This window comes from Gossypium arboreum, chromosome 7 (genome assembly GCF_025698485.1).
Source record: "Gossypium arboreum isolate Shixiya-1 chromosome 7, ASM2569848v2, whole genome shotgun sequence".
Taxonomy (NCBI): Eukaryota; Viridiplantae; Streptophyta; class Magnoliopsida; order Malvales; family Malvaceae; genus Gossypium; species Gossypium arboreum.
The window spans coordinates 41874761-41886936 of NC_069076.1; the positions used below are offsets into that span (position 1 = coordinate 41874761).

Sequence of the window (12176 nt, forward strand, 5' to 3'; positions counted from 1 at the left end):
ATTACCAAAATACCCCTGTAGGGTAGAAATACCGAAATACCCCTGTAGGGTAGAAATACCAAAATACCCCTGTATGGTAGAATTACTAAAATACCCCGTAGGTATAATTCTAGAAATACCCTTGTAGGGTAGAAATCTAGAAATACCCCGTAGGGTAGAATTCTTGAAATACTCTGTAAGGTAGAATTACCGAGATACCCTTGTAGGGTAAAATTACCATTTTACCCCTAGGGTGTTAAATGACTGTTTTGCCCTTGTGGGCAAGTGACTGACTTGGACTGTGTGGTTGACAGATTTGATTGTGAATATATATTGGTGATATCAATGACTTGACTGTGATTGTTTGATTCAAATATGGACATGATATTCTGATTCTGTATGTTGTATGCCATGACATGTATATCTGATGCATGGGATATGGGTTATATTGATGGAGGAAGTGTTCGGCAACCTCATTTGCAATCCGTGGCCTCGCCACATATATCTGATACGGTGACTTCGTCACAATATCCGGCACCTCGGTATAATCTGGTGGCGCCACATATATATATCTATTCTGGTGGCCTAGCCACAATATCTATATCTGGTGACTTCGTCACAATATCTCGCAGCCTCGCTGCAAATTCTGTGGTGTGTAGCGGATGGGTGGGTCGAGTTGTCTCCCTACATGGTGTAAGGTTGGTACGGGGGTGTATACGGATGGATTGGGTTGGGTTTGTATTGACATTCTGATTCTATTACCTGATATTGATTACGATTACATTACCTAATTCGATTCTAGTTGATTCGATTACATTACGATATTGATTACGATTACATTACCTAATTTTGATTTTGATTCTGTCACCTGATTCTGATTCTGATTCTAATTCTCATTTTGATTCTAGTTCTGATAATGTTTTTTATTCTGTAATGGGGTAAGGCCCATCTAGTACTGTCTGTTATAATGGGCTAAGGCCTAATTGATACTAAAATTGTAAGTAGGGCTGGGGCCAACTTTTAATTCTTTTATATGACTGACTGTTCCTTTTATATAGTAGGGGATTTCACACTGAGTTTTCGTAAACTCACCCCGTTTATTAACCTTTTAGGTAATTTCTAGCCTTAGATGGATCGGAGCTGTGAGGGACTCGGAGGAAGCCACACACATTGTTTATGTTACAGTTTTGATTATTACTTTTAAATGTTTTTATGTGGCTTGTAGTAAAGCCGTTGTAATTTTCTGGATTTCAAATTTGGAATTTTATTTATTGTTCTTATAATTGCTAGTGTTAGAACACGGTTTTCCAAAGCAACTACTGTTGTTCAAAACATCACGTATCCGCAATTGTTTTTAAATTAAGCTTCCGCAACTACCAAAATTTTTACAAAGTTGTTAAGAATGTTATTCAGCTGAGGTTTTCTAACAAGGTTTAAAAAGGGTATAAGTTTTTAATTATTAAGAAGGGTTTTTAATGGAAACATGGTTTTCGAAAAACACTTCAATGTGACATGCCAGATTTGAGCCAAACTTCTAGGCCGGGTTTGGGGTGTTACACTCTAGGTGTCGGATATATTGGTGTGATGGTTAGATGATCCATGTATCCATCTTGAGTCCATGTCTGGTTAATAGGGATTATAAAAACATGCATCTTGCCTATTGACATTGGTTATTGAATTGCATAAATGTATCTTGATGTTTAAGCAATAAATGATGGTATGTGAAATAACACATGATCTAATTATTATGAGCCCTGGGGGTCGATTAGGTTATATAACAAATCAATAGATTTGAGAATGGAAAGAAAAGGTACCATAACCCTTTTGATATGCAATGGCATTCATGTAAATTAAATTTAATAGTAAAAAGATTGAATGGTGGAATAGGGAATGTTAAATAGTTTTAAAGATTGATGTTTTGTAAACATAAGACAATAAATGAATTTGTAATTTAGATAGAATTGGATTTTGTATTGTTTGTATTCATAGTTTGCTTATATGAGATTAATGATTTAAATCTTGTTAGCACCATTGAGTCCCTTTGCTCAGTGTACAACTTTTTTATTCTATGCACAGGTATCATAGATTCAAAGCCTCCAAGTGATTAGTAGCATCTAGATTTAACTCTAGACTCAGCAAGTTTGTACAGTCCCAATATGTTAATAGCAAGTGGAATGTACCTAATGTTGAGTCGGTCTTTAGTTTTGAGTTGGCATTTTGGTAATTATGATTAGAAAAGTTATATTTGAATATGATAATATAAGTTGATAGTAAATATAAGTGTTAAACTGAGTTGTGTGATACTAAGATTTGATTTTAGAATGTTATTTGTATTCCAAGTAAATGCTAGTGATGCTAGAATCTAAAATGTATAGGTATGTACTTGAGATCAAGAAATAATAGGTGATTGATATGTTGATAATGATGAATTGGCATTTGAATTAATGCTTAAAAATGTTATGTGATGAGGTTTTGGGTCACTTTGAACATTTGGTATTGGTGCTTGGCAGGTTGAGGAAAATGATGTAAAATTTAGGGAGTTGCCTTTATGGTCGTGACACTCCCTTGTTAGTGTTGCAATATCGAGCCTTTATTCCTATAGTCTCGACTCTCCCCTACTAAGATTGCGACATTGAGTGTTGGAAAAAATTTTGTTCGAAAACGATTTTCATGTACAGCAGAAAAATAAAAATTTGAAAACCGAGCCGATTTGTAATATTTATAGCAATAAATTTTCCCAAAAAGTATTTGTGCGAGATGGATCCTTGATGTTCTCAGCTTTCAACGAAATGACCTTCTTTATTATCGTACAATGAATTGTTTCGAGTGTGGGCCCAAACAATTACGAATCAAATACAGTACCCAAAAATAATTTTCTTATTTTTACTAGGAAAGTGAATGTCTCTCTCTTATAGAAACTAGTAGAATTGTTATTACCGAAAAAAGAATTTATACTTAGAAATAAATTTTGGCTTAAAAATAAATTTTGACTATTTTCAAGTAGAATAATAATATCTCAAAGCTGTGTATTTAGCCTTACTAGTGCCATTTATTTATAGGGAGAGGAAGTGAAACCCTATTTGAATTACTAGAATGTAATTCATGCCTATTTAATAGAAAAACAATCCCCTAATTGAACTACGAGAGAGAGAGGGGCGGCTAACCCTAATGATTTTAATAGGGTTGTCGCCCCATATGTTTAATATAAGGGGCTTTGGGCCTTTCCTGTACCAGGTCCAATTATACATTTTTCTTGGACTTTTAACCCAACATTTTATAATTTAATCCAACCCATTATATGTTTTTTATTTCCCAAAATAGACATTATTTATTAATTTAATTTAAATTAATTATTTTTCCATTAAATAATTATCAAAATCTAACTCTAATTCTATTAAAGTCATGACAACTTTACCGTAAAAGAATCTATGAGAAAATATGTCTAATTTCTACATTCAATAGATTTCATAATGAACAATTAATGTAATTTAATTTTCAAACTTCGATTATTTAATTAAATAATAATTCAAAAATTAAATTAATTCTTAGGTCATTTCCATACTTGGTGAGAAACCTCATTCATTTCTAAATGAAACTCATTTCAATAACTTTATCATTTCCATCCATTTATGTTCATTTGATTCAACATGCAATTCATTTTCGGTTTCAACGAGCTAGCCAAGGGACCAATTGGACATATGTAATTAGGGCTCAAATGATTTATAATTAAGTTCAAGGTTTTTGCCTATTAATTATAAACTCATTAGTCACGAAGCCATTCCACTATCGTATCGTGACTAAGCTCTCCCCAATTGCATACCATTACGAAATCTACTCGATCAGTGCTCGTCTAAAAACCTCGTCATAAATGTGTTACCTTCATAGGATATCCTTAATCTCTTTGGGATAAATTTTTTCTCCCAATAAGATCCTATTTTGTCTCATGGTAACCATTACATCTTCCTTCATGAAAAGTCAATTACTATAAAATAGTAATTAAGTTATTAATCACAAAGACAAACGACTTGTGGCCATGTTTATTTTTCATCTATCATGTAATGCCAATGAGATGATATCATTTACCTATGTCTTGGGCTACGGATTCAACTATTGTGAAAGATGCTACATACTACAAAAATTGTATACCTAATGCACCAACTTTCGATTCCTTATCTATTCGAATTCAAGTTTTTACTTACACCAAAGTATACGAGTCACACATACTGATCGCGTGATTCGTAGCAAGTAATAAATATTTATAATGAAGATCAAATCTAGACTAACTATCATCACGATGAAAAGGCGAGCGCACCTATCGAAAAATAGTATAGTAATGGCAAGACTGGGATATCATACCCAAGGGAACCAAAAGTACTAGTAATAACTATCTTTTTATTATCTAACCTAAGAATAAAAGGGTTTGTTTATTAAACTAATTATCTAAACTAATTAACTAATTCAATTAAAGAAAAGAGAAAATTTGGAAAAAGACTTGAAGAAAAGCAATTGAAAAAGACGACACCCAAGGAGGAATCCACCTAGATTTCACTTGTTATCTGACTCTGAACCAGACGATTTATTCACTTGACTTGATCCGTGAGATTCCCTAACCTATGTTATTATCCCTTTCGAGACTAATAACGTCTAACCCTCAGTTGAATTAATCAAAATTTCTTTCTTAATTAAAACCCCTAGGGAAGCAGTAAATCACTCTATGGACTCCCATATTAGGTTTCACCCTAATCTGGTAAAATCTCGTAACCCTATTTTTAGGCGTTCGATCAACTCCGCTTAATTATGCCATATCTACTCTTAGGCAGAGTCTATTCCTCCTCTGCATAAGCACATCAAATCATGAATTAATACCCGGAATATTAACTCAAGCATTAAGAACACATAATTAAGAACAAATCAAGTATTTATCATACAGTTCAGATAATAATAACAAGATCCATCATAGGTTTTATCCCCCTTAGGTATTTAAAGGGTTTAGTTCATAATCAAATAAGAGTACATCTCAAAAGTATAAAAATAACAAAACATGAAGAAAACTCTAAAACCCCTGAAGGAATTCTGAGAGAGATATTTAGTCTTGGAGTAGCTCCGGCTTTTGGGATGGATTGTCTGGCTTCCTTCAAGTAATTCCTGGCATGTGGTTCTGTACTCCAGAAAAGTTCTGGAAGAGGCCCCCCTTTCTAGGTCATACTTAGGTGTTTATATAGGCTTTGGGCTAGCTTTCTTCCTCCCTAAGTACCCTTTTCCGTGTAAAATACAACTCTTTGAAAAAGGGACACGCCCATATGCCATAGCCGTATGACGTGTTTGTCAGGCCGTGTTCGATCTGTTAAATTGCACACGGTCGTGTGGGTTAATGGCCAGGCCGTATGAATCGTGAGAGCCTTGGTCGACACCCTCGAAGGACACGGGCGTGTGAGCAACCCGTGTGGCAAGGCTTAGGCTGTGTGAACTTCTCGATTTGGTCTGTTTTGTCCCTTTTTAGCTCATTTTTGGTTCCTTTTGACTCTTGGTGCTCTCCTGAGTACAAAACATGAAATAACCGGATTAAGAGCACCAAAATCCACAAATCTAGTAGTAAACATCCATAAATATGCTAAGTATTTGGGGTAAAACTATGTATAATTTGGCATTTATCAAATACCCCCACACTTAAGCATTTGCTTGTTCTCAAGCAAAACTCTCATTTACTGCTAGAGTTCATTCCTCTCAACCACATAATCATTACTAATAATGTTACAAGTTATTCCACAGAAAATCATACAGTGAGAATTCAACTATAGGGGCATTAAAAGCCTCAAACAATCTAAATCAAATATTTTGATAATAAAATCATAGCTAATCTCCTTCCTCTAAGTAATTAACTTTAGTCCTAAATATACAAGAGATGACATCCTCACTAAAGATTCACTCAAATCACTCAAAGTGTTTAAGGTTCAAGATTAATCACTTGATTGTCTAACATGAAAAGTTATTACCATAGGCTTGCATGAAAATCAAATCTCCACCATGTGTAAATGATATGATACACTAATCAAAATGTCTTTGCATGGTTGTAACAGGGTTTAGGTTACAAGTATGGATACAAGCTGAAGAGACAAAGGTTAGAATCGAGATAATTTTAATATATTACCCCACTATGAAAAACTTAATTACTGAACCACAAACAAATACCTAGAACTATTTTACATGAGTTCATGACAACTTTAGCTTGCTAAGAATTACAATAATAATACTGAGTTTTTTTTTAGAACAAATTAAGTCAATACAATATAGAAATCATACTTCATGATTCAGTAACAAAAAATGGTGAACATAGTGAGGTAACAGTATTAAATTTAATCTCTATAAAAAAAAGTAAATTAAATAATAGGATTTCAACAATAATAGGTTAATGGGTTAGTGATGAAGGTTAATCAATAAAAAAAAGTTAGTAGGCTCAAAAGGGGTTCACTAAGGGTTTAATTATGTGGGAAGGCTTTTTACGGAATAAATGGGTTGAATCCTAAGTGCCTTTATCATCTCATTGTATCAAATCATATGTGTGATCTCGACATGTATAATCGAAGCAAGTTCTAGAATAACAGTTCAATGTTGACACACTCAAACCACAAAAGCATTAAGCAAGAAAGAAAGCTATATGCTCAAAACGCTCAAAAATCTCACCAAAAATTTGGGTATTTGATGTCATTCCCGTATACTTAAGATTTCAAGATAATACCTCAATTTAGGAAAAATAGTCTAAAAAATTTTATTTCTCAAAATATCAACTTATCATGCTCGATTCTTTAAGGTCCTATAATCAAATAATCATGCATAATTCCCTTGGTTTAATTCATGACATATCAACAATAATTATAGATCAATCAGAATTCATTCTATCAATATTATGAGAAAATCACTTAAGCACAAGACCAAATTCAGGGATTTGAGAATAATGCAAAAAGTTAGGTTTCATGTTCACCCCCCTACAATTAAGATGTACATTGCCTTCAATGTACAAAGATAGATTATTCAAAATAAAAAAAATCATAAGAGGAAAGGAGGTGAAACTCCCTGTTATATGGATGCGGAGCTTGATTTTAAAGCTGGAGTGTTTGGGGAAAGTAGTAGCTACCATTGTTCTTTGCTAGATGAAGAAATTAGGTCATTGAACATGGCACTCGTGAGGTATTGTTTCCCATTTGTTTCCTCATTCCATAAAATATTCCTAGCAGCTTTGCTTGGAAGTCTGTAGAATCATGAAGAGCTTATTAAGAGTTGGTGTGGAAGAGAGCGTAGTGGGATTACTTGTTAGAAATACCAGAAAATGAAAAAAGTAAAATCTACTAATATAGATATGTCTTTCAAAATAATAAAATTGAAATGAAAATAAAAAAAATTAAAAATAAAATAAATAAAATAAAATAAGAATAAAAAGATAGGAGGATTCAATGATCCTCGTCAGTGGGGCCCTCAGGTGGTGGCGCTGGGGTGTTGATGTGAAAGTGTTCGCACAGCTGCTGCATCATGGCCTGCATATCGTCCATCTGTCGGTCCCATCGCCGATCTCGCTCATCAATCATCTCGAACTGTGTAGTGCAATACTGCTCGAAGTGGGTGAGTCAGTCGGAAAGGTGTGGCAATGAAGCAGCCGCATGAACTGGTCGTTCCCTAGGTGGCGCGGTGGAAGGCTCCTCATGCTATGGGGGAACATCATCAGGAATGTCCTCAAGATCCTCCTCATCAATGGCATGAGAGAGGCAGTACTGAGGAGGATCAGTCCAACATCGACGCTCGATCATCCTCATGTGTAACATAGTCGTGATGCCCTGTGGGGACATCTGACCTATCAGTGTAAGCGCTGATGAGTGGGCCACGGTGTTGAGGAGGCCGAAGTGTCTCACAAGGCTCGTCACATAGGGGCCGATGGAGATCACTCCCTTCCTATGCCGCTCGGTCTGATGGCGAATGGTGAAAGCAATGAAGTATGCCAAGTCAGTCACGTGTGTATTCGCCATGCACCATAAATAGTAGGCGTCATGGGTGTTGACAATGCCGGTGCTCTCTCTCCTCCAGGTCAATGTGTGTGCCAATATGGCATGGAGATAGCGTAGGGAAGGAGCGAGAGCTGAGGCTTTCGAGCGGCTCGGGTCGTAGGTGGAAGAGAGTGGTGCCAAAGCTTTCCAGCACAAGGAGGGAGAAATATGGATATTTCGTGGTAGTGCATTCATATCTTTCTCCTCCATAAACTCATCGGTGTAAAGTCCCACAACGACTCCAAACTCTGGGACACTCATTGCGCGAACTAGACCACCTAATCAGAAGTGAATGGTACCTGGGTCGTCATTGTTCGTCATCGCCACCTGTAAATGAAAAGTAGAGCATAATTCTAAAGTTAGCTCTAAATAAGTGGGCTCGGTAATAGTGAAGAACCGTTCCCATAGGTCTGTGGACAGGAGGGCGCGGATGGCATCAACTAGCTGAACTTGCTCGACGGCAGCCTGGTTAATGCAGTAACCTGTAGTGAGGGGCCATGCGCGTAGTATCTGAAATAGCTTCTCCTACGAAGCTTGAAGAAATTCAAGGAACGGGTGCCAAACTTTGGCTGTAGCACGTACCGAGGAAGAACCCGGTCCCCTACGTCTCTTTGAGGATGGGACCGCAGCCGTCTTACCTCTTGATGACAACATAATTTTCCTGAAAACACATGAGCATTGATAGAATCCAAGATACATTAGTAGTTAAGCAAGAGGCCTAAAACTAGTATATGTTATTTAGTAGCTTAAACAATTCAAATATAGACAATTCTAAAGCAAATTCCTAACTTGTCTAAAACATATTTGTACTAGTAACAATATCTATGTAAAGCATGTAGAATAGCAACACAAATTGGAAAAATAAGGTTGAGAAAGTGAACCAAAGGCTGTTGTAGGGCGGTGCACGGGCATGTTGGTGGCGAGCACGGGCATGTGACGCGGGGATATAGTCGTGTGGAGGAAAAATAGAGGGTATAGAGAGGGGAAAGTGGGGATTAATTCAATGGGAGTTGATTTGAGGGTGGTTTAGGGGTTGGGAAAGTGAGAATCTGGGGAATGGTGGCTAGAATAGGGATTAGGGAATAGGGAAGGGTAGATTTCGGCTAGGGTTTTGAAAAGGGAAAGAAGATGAATAGTGGTTTGCTTATATAGGGGAGATTTACACGGCCTAGGGCCACGCCCATGTACTTTGAGGGTGAGCCCGTGTTTTTCGAAAGTTGCGAGTTAGGTCGTGCCCAGCTACTATCCCACGCCTGTGTGTCTTAGACGTGTGTCGAAAATGGCCATGTCGCACGGCCGTGCCTAGCTTTGTTTGCTTCTCCCACACCCGTGTGTTATGGTAGCATGCCCGTGTATTGTTGTACACGACTGAACGACACGAGCGTGTCTCACACTCGTGTCGAAGAAACAAAATCGAGCCTTGTCCCTGGCACGCCCGTTGGTTTCCATTCCCACGCCCGTGGACTCCTATCAAGTTCACCCACGGCCCTGTCGCACGGCCGTGGGGATTTATCGCACCCCTTGTTTTGGGGAAATCATGTCTCACTTTAACACGACGGTATCGCACGGCCGTGTCTCTTCCCCTATTTGGTCACTACTTTAGGCACGCCCTGTGCCTGGCCGTGTGTGCTGAAAAACTTTGCAATTCAAAAATTAAGTTAATGATTCAAAGTGTTACAAATTAAAAATAAAGAAATCAAAATATGTTAGTGCTCGGTTGCCTCCTGAGAAGTGCTTATTTATAGTCTAAGCTCGACTTACCTCTCTGTTGAATGATCATGGTGGTTTGAGGAGTTCATACTCCTTATTCATGCTATTAGCCTTGACAAAATAAGGTTTGAGACGGGTATTGTTTACCTTAAAAGTGCCTAACTTGGGGTGACTTACCTCAACCGTACCGAATGGGAAAATACTGAGTACCGTACGAGAGATTTCCTCATTTGGTGTGGTAGTGACAATGTGTGGATCTGCGGCATCTAGTAAGACTTTATCGCTAACCTTAAGTTGATTAGGAGAGGTATCGGGCTTGTATTGGCGTAGTTTCAGTTTATCATGTGTTCTCAGTTTGTGTGCTCGCCATTCATCTAGCTCCTCTATTTGAAGCCTTCGTTCCTCATGGATGTCTTTGTTCGCTACTTGATAATAGTGCACTGTATCCATTGTCTTGGTTCGAGGAGGTTCCTGCAAGGACGATTGAATATTAGTTTTATCATCGACAAGTTTCATAGCGTTATCTTGAGTCTTAGAAGTTTTGACTGAATCGCGTGCTTGGAGTGTTACTGAGTCGTCTCCTGCACGAAGTGTTAGCTCTCTTATGCCTACATTAATAATGGTTCTGGCAGTTGCTAAAAAGGGTCTTCCTAAAATTAAAGGTACCTCGTTATCCTCATCCATATCTAAGATGACAAAGTCTACTAGGTAAATAAATTTATCAATTTTAACGAGAACATCTTCAATAATACCTTTAGGAAATCTAACTGTTTTGTCAGCCAATTGTATGCTCATCTTGGTCTGTTTGGGTTTACCGAGACCTAGTCATTTAAACATTTTATACGGCATAACATTTATACTTGCCCCTAGATCAGCTAAAGCATTATTCACAGATAAACTACCAATTAAGCAAGGAATTGTAAAACTCCCTGGATCTTTCAATTTGTTAGGTAGCTTACTCTTTAGAATAGCTAAGCAGACTGCATTGAGTTCCACATGCGATGTAGTGTCTAATTTTCTTTTATTGCTCAGAAGTTCCTTTAAGAATTTTGCTAAGTTGGGCATCTACGACAGAACTTCAATAAAGGGTAAGTTAATATGTAATTTCTTTAAGAGTTTGACAAACTTATCGAATTGTTCTTCTGTCCTGTCTTTCATCATCGCTTTAGGATATGGCACACGAGGTTTATGATTCGTACTTACCTGTTTAGGATCATTATCGTTTACCTCTTCTCGACATTTGTTCATCGCGTTGTCTTGCTATAATTCTGGCTCCGGTGCAATGAATCCTTCTTTATTTTGAGTACTAATTGCATTGAGGTGTTCCCTGGGATTAGGTTCAGTATAACTTGGTAAGCTACCTTGTGGTCATTTGGAGATTAGTTTGGATAGCTGGCCTATATGAGTTTCAAGTCCTTGGATCGATGCTTGTTGATTCTTAAGTGCTGCCTCGGTATTTTGGAAACTGGTTTCTGACACTGAGATGAATTTTAAAAGCATCTCTTCAAGGTTTGGTTTCTACTCTTGTTGATAAGGTGGCTGTTGAAAACCTTGAGGATTTTGTGGCTTTTGATTCCCTTGACCACCCCAGGAGAAATTTGGGTGGTTACTCCAACCTGCATTATAAGTATTACTGTAGGGGTTATTTTGAGATCTGAAGTTATTGTTACCCATATAGTTAACTTGTTCTTCTTCAGTTGTAGGATTGAAGGATTGAAGGATTGGTATTCTGTATGCACACCTCTGCTACTTGAGTCACACCTTATTACTGGATGTACCTGCGTAGAACCAAGTAAATCGTCAATCTTTTTATTGAGAAGTTCTACCTGATTAGAGAGCATGGTGACTGAATCGATGTTATAAACGCCGATTGTTTTCGTTGGCTTTGTCCTTATAACTTGCCACTGATAGTTATTCAGTGACATCTCTTCTATAAATTCATAGGCATCTTTCAGTGTTTTATTGTTGATGGTTCCGCCAGCAGCTGCATCAACCATTTGCCGAGTCGAGGCATTCAGGCCATTGTGGAATGTTTGTACTTGAAGCCAAAGCGGTAACCCATGGTAATGACACCTTCTCAGTAAGTCCTTGTATCTCTCCCATGCATCGTAAAGTGTTTCTAAATCCATCTGCACAAAAGAAGAGATATCATTACATAATTTAGCTGTTTTAGTCGGCGTAAAATATTTTAGTAAAAATTTCTCGGTCATTTATTCCCAAGTAGTGATAGACCCTCATGGTAACGAGTTCAACCACTGTTTAGCTTTGTTTCTCCATGAAAAGGGAAACAACCAAAGACGTATGGCATCATCAGAAACGCCATTGATTTTAAATGTATTGCAAAATTCCAAAAAGTTCGCTAAGTGAGTGTTGGGATCTTCATCCTACAAACCATCAAACTGAACAAACTGCTGTATCATCTGAATAGTGTTAGGTTTTAATTCAAAAGCATTT

At 37.3% G+C, this 12176-nt stretch overlaps 1 non-coding gene across 1 annotated transcript; it reads left to right on the top strand.

Moving 5' to 3' along the window:
* The first annotated feature begins 11777 nt into the window (after positions 1–11777).
* On the top strand, positions 11778–11884 carry LOC128295705 (small nucleolar RNA R71). The gene has a single exon (XR_008286264.1). It is a non-coding gene; the product is annotated as a small nucleolar RNA R71 (small nucleolar RNA).
* Positions 11885–12176: the final 292 nt, after the last annotated feature.